At 39.5% G+C, this 7,726-nt stretch overlaps 1 non-coding gene across 1 annotated transcript; it reads left to right on the top strand.

Annotated features, from left to right (window-relative positions):
* The first annotated feature begins 7,217 nt into the window (after window positions 1-7,217).
* Window positions 7,218-7,323, top strand: LOC113319799. Its single transcript, XR_003345790.1, has one exon. It is a non-coding gene; the product is annotated as a small nucleolar RNA R71 (small nucleolar RNA).
* Window positions 7,324-7,726: the final 403 nt, after the last annotated feature.

Raw genomic sequence — 7,726 nt, forward strand, 5'->3', positions numbered from 1 at the left:
ACAGAACAGAATGGCTATGAACAATGAGAGCTACAGATGGAATGCTAAGTTATCAGGGTGCAGTTGTAGATTCAGGTGACAGTTGATTATGCAGAGAACAGATGATGCAGGTATGCAGATGCAGATGATGCAGTGCTTACACTAAGATGCAGATGCAGAGATGATGCAGATGATGCAGATGCTTATGCTTACAGCTAAAGATGAACTAAGTTACACTACACTAAGTTACAGGTACAGATGCAGCAGCAACACCAGAGGCTGGCTAAGTTACACTAATATGCAGCACCAGAGGCTGGCTAAGAGGCAAACTAAGATATGCAAGATGCAGATGCACTAAGTTACAATTAGACTAAGTTACAGCTAAACTAACTACATCTAAAGTTATACTCAGTTATACTAAAACACAGGTGGTACTAAGATAAAAAACTACAGCTACACTAATCTACACTAAGTTACACTAAGTTACAGCAGGTTGAAAACAGAAAAGCAATAGCAATTTTTTTTTTCTTTTTTCTTTCAACTACACAGCACCAGTCCCTGGCAACGGCGCCAAAAACTTGGTGGCTCTCTAAAAGAGTCACAAACTGATACCTGCAAATGCACAGGGTCTGTTGTAGTGAGTGTGCAAGGCAGGGTCGAACCACAGAGACTTGGGTGTGAATTGAAGTGATGAAGCAAGTGACAGTTAACAAGAAAAATCAGTGGTAGTGAATAAGAAACAATGAAACAAAGACAAACAAACCAAGGCTGTTAGCCAAGGGCAGTGACAAAACTGAAAAAAAGTAGCATGTAAAGCAAGTAAACAGGAACATGGTAGGGCTTTTGAATCCACATCTTGATCCTAAACTAAGGCAGATCCTAATCAAATCATGTTCTTGTTTCATCTCAGGGAAGATTATGGATGATTTAACTAATCTTACTAACTTACCCCTAGCATCAACTGTCTTCTCACAGTACAGCTGATCACAGGCTTGTTTGCTCAACCAGTTATCTAGCAATCCGCATTAGTGGAAGGTTAATCCCCTAAGTTCTCTAGTTCACCCCTAGCATTGAGTGTCTTCTTACAGCACACTCAATCACAGGTGCATTTGATCACTAAGTTTACTAACTTCCCTACTTCAATGAAGCACAGTCCTTCAAATGGACTGAATCCTTAGCTACTCTCACTCTTACACCCCTAGAATCAGCTGTCTTCTTACAGCACAGCTGATCACAGGTGCATTCACTCAACTAGCCAATTATCAATCCTACTTAGTTTCAGCACTACAAGAACAGTGACGTGAACAAGGACTATCCTAGCTTACAATTCAAGAGTATCATCTAACCCCTAGCAAATGGAGTTAGAACATAATGAAATTAAATGACAATGGAATTGAAATTGTTTAAAACATTGAACTGAACTTGAACTGAAATTGAAACAACATTAACAATTGAGGTTCTGGCTATTCCAGGCCTCTTGGTGGTGCTCTGGCTAATCCAGGCATACCCCAATTACATCACCAACACATCTATTTATAGTTACAATCAATTCCCCCAAACACAGGACCAAAACAGTCCCCATTAGGGTTTGGTGAAAATCAAAATTAAATCACAATAATCCTACCTAATGTTGATAACAACCCTAATAGACTATCCCATACCTCAATTTAACATTCAATTGATTTCCCCCAAAAATTTCCCAAATCAGAAAAATTAGGGTTTTAGAAATTAAAATTAGAAATTTACCTAATCTCTGACTCCAATCAAACTTCGACCCATGCTTAGAATTAGTATTCTCTTGCTTCCCATACCTTCAATTTGCCTCTAGATCGACCTAATTTACCTATTTCACACTCTAGGGTTTCGGTTGAAAATGTGTGGAATAAGTAAAGTAGACGGACTAGGGAGAGGGGAACAATGATGGGTTATCATTGTTTGACGCTGTGGTAATTATGGTGGTGATGGCGGAGCAGTTGGGATAGCAGGTGGAGGAGATGGTGGCGGACATGGAGGTTGCAGAGGAGGTGAGGGGAGAAATAGAAGATGGAGTCGATGGAAAAGAGTGAGGGGGGTGTTTGGTTGGGTAGGAATAGGGTTAAGTACTAGGGTGTTGAGCGGATGTATCAGAATTCGATGTCCAGTGAGTTAAAGCGTTGGATCGACACATCTGGATCGAATCTATCGGTTGAGATGGCAATGATTGCAGCGACCGTAGGATTGTGAGACACAACAAAACTGATGGCTCCATATGGAGTTAGGTGCTGTGGTGTTAGACAGGAGCTTCAGAGTTTGATGCACTGTGATGAAGCGACCGTTGGATGATGGATGGATCCAATCTGACGGTTAAGAGGGGAAACGGGTTTGGGTATTGATTTTAGGCTTAAAAAATGGGTTTGGGTTTAGGAAATGTGTTTGGGCTTAAACAATCTTGAGCCCACTTCTCTAATAGACTATCCCATACCTCAATTTAACATTCAATTGATTTCCCCCAAAAATTTCCCAAATCAGAAAAATTAGGGTTTTAGAAATTAAAATTAGAAATTTACCTAATCTCTGACTCCAATCAAACTTCGACCCATGCTTAGAATTAGTATTCTCTTGCTTCCCATACCTTCAATTTGCCTCTAGATCGACCTAATTTACCTATTTCACACTTTAGGGTTTCGGTTGAAAATGTGTGGAATAAGTAAAGTAGACGGACTAGGGAGAGGGGAACAATGATGGGTTATCATTGTTTGACGCTGTGGTAATTATGGTGGTGATGGCGGAGCAGTTGGGATAGCAGGTGGAGGAGATGGTGGCGGACATGGAGGTTGCAGAGGAGGTGAGGGGAGAAATAGAAGATGGAGTCGATGGAAAAGAGTGAGGGGGGTGTTTGGTTGGGTAGGAATAGGGTTAAGTACTAGGGTGTTGAGCGGATGTATCAGAATTCGATGTCCAGTGAATTAAAGCGTTGGATCGACACATCTGGATCGAATCTATCGGTTGAGATGGCAATGCTTGCAGCGACCGTAGGATTGTGAGACACAACAAAACTGATGGCTCCATATGGAGTTAGGTGCTGTGGTGTTAGACAGGAGCTTCAGAGTTTGATGCACTGTGATGAAGCGACCGTTGGATGATGGATGGATCCAATCTGACGGTTAAGAGGGGAAACGGGTTTGGGTATTGATTTTAGGCTTAGAAAATGGGTTTGGGTTTAGGAAATGTGTTTGGGCTTAAACAATCTTGAGCCCACTTCTTCTTTAAGAACAATTTCTTCCTTTGTGAGCCCATTTTCATCCTTCTGGTCTTGTGCACAACATTCTTCGCGGTTTCCTTGTGTAATTCCTCCCGGCTTTTCACCACTTTTCTGCTCTTTTCCGCTCCGCTATTCATCCAAACTTTATTTATTACCTAAAAATGCAAAATTAGTTAATAAAAATATTTATTCTTGAAAACAAAGAAAATACAGAATATGGGATAAAATGTAGAATTAATGCATAAAAGATGAGTTAAATGCCAAGAAAATTATATAGAAATATGCACTTTTTAGGACTCATCAGGGCCACCTAGCGGTTTAATGGCTTGCTGCACGTGCTAAGTGTAGTCATTTTATTTTGTAAGATTAGTTTTGCTCGAGGACTAGCAAATAATAAGTTTGGGGGTATTTCATAGACACATTTTTGTGTCTACGTTGTCCTTAATTTCATGTATTGTTGGTACTCGATTTTTGTACTTATTATGGTATTTTATGTGTTTTTAGGTATTTTTGGAAATAAACATTCTTGGAAAAATCGGCTCGAAAAGTCGTCTAAAGCACCGGAAGGAACGTGTTATTCGGACTCTCACTTTTGGATAAGGGGCGCCCAAATGATAAGGGGTACCCAAAGGATATTTGCACCCAAGCAGCTAATCAGAGACACCCCTCATGGCATCTGCTATTCGCACCCCAGGACCGGATAGGGGGCACCCATCTTCTTCTTCACGGGAAAGATATTTGGCGGGAAAAGAAATCTCAACTGTGTAAGATTCTGGTCATGATACTATGGGGATATTTGTGTCTTTAAGACATGATTATCTTCTTACCATGACAGTGTCTTGAATGGAAGGAAATCGTATACTTTTGGATATTTTCGAAAACAGGGAAGGAATTATTCACGGAATTAATTGAAGATATTCTCTTCATTATTTGGCTCAATTAAATGAGAAGATTTGGATATACCATACAACTCAAAAGACGTGTGAAAATGGAGAGAAAATATTCCCGTGAAATACTTTCATTAACTGCAAAGATCTTTTGGAGTAATTGAGATGATTGTCGACCTAAGATTGGCTTCACATTATAAATAAGAGTGTCTTGGGTATCAGTGAGGGGATGGAGAGTAAAAGTGATACATTTCTATTTTTAATTAATTATAACAACTCTATTATGATTTTTGCTTTGAATTAAAACTTGATTATATGATTTTAATTAGTTAGGTTTATTTTCTCTTGATAGAATATGCTTGCTTTAGGGTTTTGATATCTATGCTTGGATTAACATCTATTCTTTTGAAAATCTACATGTCTAGGCAATACTATTAGAATCAATTTGAATGTTGAGTTGCATAATTATTATTTTATTAAATCACTAATATCGACCAATGGTGGAATCCTATCCCCGGTCTCTCCATAATTTTTACAACACTTTTTAATTGAGTTTGTTATTTTTATTTATAAAAATTAAGTCTAAAAAAAATCTTCCTTCACAAGTCTCAACGAACCTTTTACTACAACATCATTGAAAATAACTATCAGTAGCTGGAGCATTGCATAAGCCAAAAGGCATCCTTCTATAAGCAAAAGTACCGAAAGGACAAGTGAAAGTGGTTTTTTCTTGATCCTCCGGCGCTATCATAATCTGATTGTAACCTGAATAGCCATCAAGGAAGCAATAGTAAGAGTGTCCAGCTAACCGTTCAAGCATTTGATCAATAAAAGGTAATGGAAAATGATCCTTCCTAGTGGTGGCATTCAATTTCCTGTAATTAATACAAACCCTCCAACCGGTTTGCATACGAGTTGGGACAAGTTCGTTCTTATCATTCTCCACCACCGTCACACCTGATTTCTTTGGTAATACTTGTACCGGGCTCACCCACTTGCTATCGGATATGGGGTAGATAACACCCACGTCCAAAAGCTTTAGTATCTCCTTTTTCACAACTTCCATCATGGGAGGGTTCAAACGACGTTGCGCATCCCTTGTAGGCTTTGCATCGTCCTCCAAACGGATTTTGTGCATACATACGACATGGCTTATACCCTTGATATCGGCAATTGTCCATCCTATGGCCGTCTTGTACTTCCTTAGCACCCTTAGAAGTTTTTGCTCCTGTAATTCTCTAAGCTTGTTAGAAACAATCACATGTAAATCTTCCTTGTCACCCAAGTACAAGTACTTTAGGTGATCGTGAAGAGATTTCAATTCTAACTTTGGATATTTAACAATGGAAGGTACAAGCTTTTCATCGCTGCATGGTAAAGAAATAAAAGAGATATTATGAGTTTACGGGCATCCTTGTAGTGAATTAATATCACCAAGGACTTCCTTGACTTCATTACCACACTCTACACCATTATCCACGGATGTAGTTAAAACGGTTTCCAAAGCATCATCACCATTCAATTCAAATACTTGTTGTGCCAATGTATCCATAACATCAATGGAGAAACAATAGTGGACATCACTAGGATATCTCATCGTCTCGAAAATGTTGAAACGTATTGTTTCTCCATCAAACTCCATAGTTAGCGTTCCCTTGTCCACATCAATAATGGTTTTCGCCGTTTTCATGAAGGGACGCCCAAGTAACAATGGAAGAGACGAGTCCGGTGACCCTTTATTCATCTCTAACACGCAAAAGTCGGCTGGAAATACAAGTTGATTAACCTGTACAAGAACATCCTCAACAATACCCATTGGGTAGACATTAGAACGATCGGCTAATTGCAATACAATTCCAGCCTTTTTAAGAGGACCTAACTCAAGTGACTTGTACATAGATGCAGGCATAACATTTACGGATGCACCTAAATCCAACATAGCTTTGTTAAAAGTGGTGTTACCAATTGTGACTGGAATGTAAAAGCTACCGGGATCCTTACATTTCAGTGGGAGTTTGTGTTGTAAGATTGTCGAAGCATTCTCCCCCACACTTAGCACTTCATTACCTTTGAGCCTTTCCTTATTGGTACACAAGTCTTTCAACACTTTCGCATACTTGGGAACTTGCTTGATCGCATCAATGAGTGGTATGTTCACATAAATCTTCTTTAAAACGTCTAAAATATCCTTTTCTAGTTCCGCCTTCTTGGAACTTGCAAATATGCGAGGGAAAGGTAAAGGAGGAACATAAGTAGAAATCGGAGTTTTAGAGTTAGGAATGGGTACCTCAGAAGTTTGGGGAGAATCATCACTCTTCTCCTCCAAAACAGGTTCCTTTAGTGTTTCCACCTTGCCTGAATCAGTAACTTCGGGTTGCACAAGTTGTGTACCACTTCTCAACGTAATAGCATTGACACCCTCTTTTGGGTTAATAGGTTGAGAAGGGAGTTTCCCACTATTTTGTGCCTTCAATTTGTTTATATCAACCGCCATGGAGCCCATTTGTGTCTGCAACTCCTTGATAGCACTCTTAGTTTCTTGTTGACTTTCCTTAAACATGGTAGAAATGTCTTGCATAAAAGTTTGAAGCTTTGCATCGATATCGGAACCTTGATTTTGCATCGATTGTTGTGGTTGCTGAAATTGTTGTTGTTGTGGTTGAAATCCACCCGAACGGTTGAATGTAGGTTGTTGAACCGCGCCTTGCTTGTTTGCATAGCTAAAGTTGGGGTGATCTCTCCATCCCGGATTGTAAGTGTTGGAGTAGGGATCATACCGTCTCTGTTGTTTTGGAAAGACCGCACTAGCTTGCTCCAACTCTTCACCATATGAAGGTAAAATAACCGCAGCCATATTTTGCATCATTTGCTCCATGTTGTCCATCCTTTGATCACGATGTGATGATGACTCTGTAACTTCATGCACTCGCCTAACCATTGGTTCACCTCTTGTGTAGAATTGTTGCGAGTTCGCAGCCATGCTTTCAATCAACTCGGTAGCTTGGGCCACTGTCTTGTTCACTAGAGATCCACCACCCGCTGCATCAAGAAGATATCTATCACTTGGTTGGAGACCTTCGTAGAAGTATTGTATTATCGTAGCGTCAGTGAATTGGTGGTGTGGACAGCTTGCCATCAATCTCTTGTATCGCTCCCAACATTCATACAAAGATTCTCCTGCATGTTGCTTTATCCCACAAATTTCTTTGCGAATCTGAGTAGCCGGCAACGGCGCCAAAATTTGATCGCAGTCGTATGCGTCAAAAATAATATCACTTTCTCACTCAACTAGATATAAATATAGTACGTGATAAGAAAGAGTTCGTTACCACAGAGAGACTTTTGTTGTTATCAAATTTTCAGATTCTTAAGTAACCAAAGGGGGAGGGGGGTTGTTTTATCTAAATAAACAAAGCAATAAAAGTAATCGAAAGCAATAAAATAATTTGAATAATCAATAAGGAGAAGATATTGGTCACGGGATAGTGTCATTCACAAACATGTATTTTCATCAATGACTAGAATTGATAATTTTAATCTCTCATTTACTAAAAGTCCTAGGATAACCACCAACACCTCCTTGTACAGTTCCAAAAGCATCTCATCTTCCTCATTCCTA

Source organism: Papaver somniferum, chromosome 10, assembly GCF_003573695.1.
Source record: "Papaver somniferum cultivar HN1 chromosome 10, ASM357369v1, whole genome shotgun sequence".
Classification (NCBI taxonomy): Eukaryota; Viridiplantae; Streptophyta; class Magnoliopsida; order Ranunculales; family Papaveraceae; genus Papaver; species Papaver somniferum.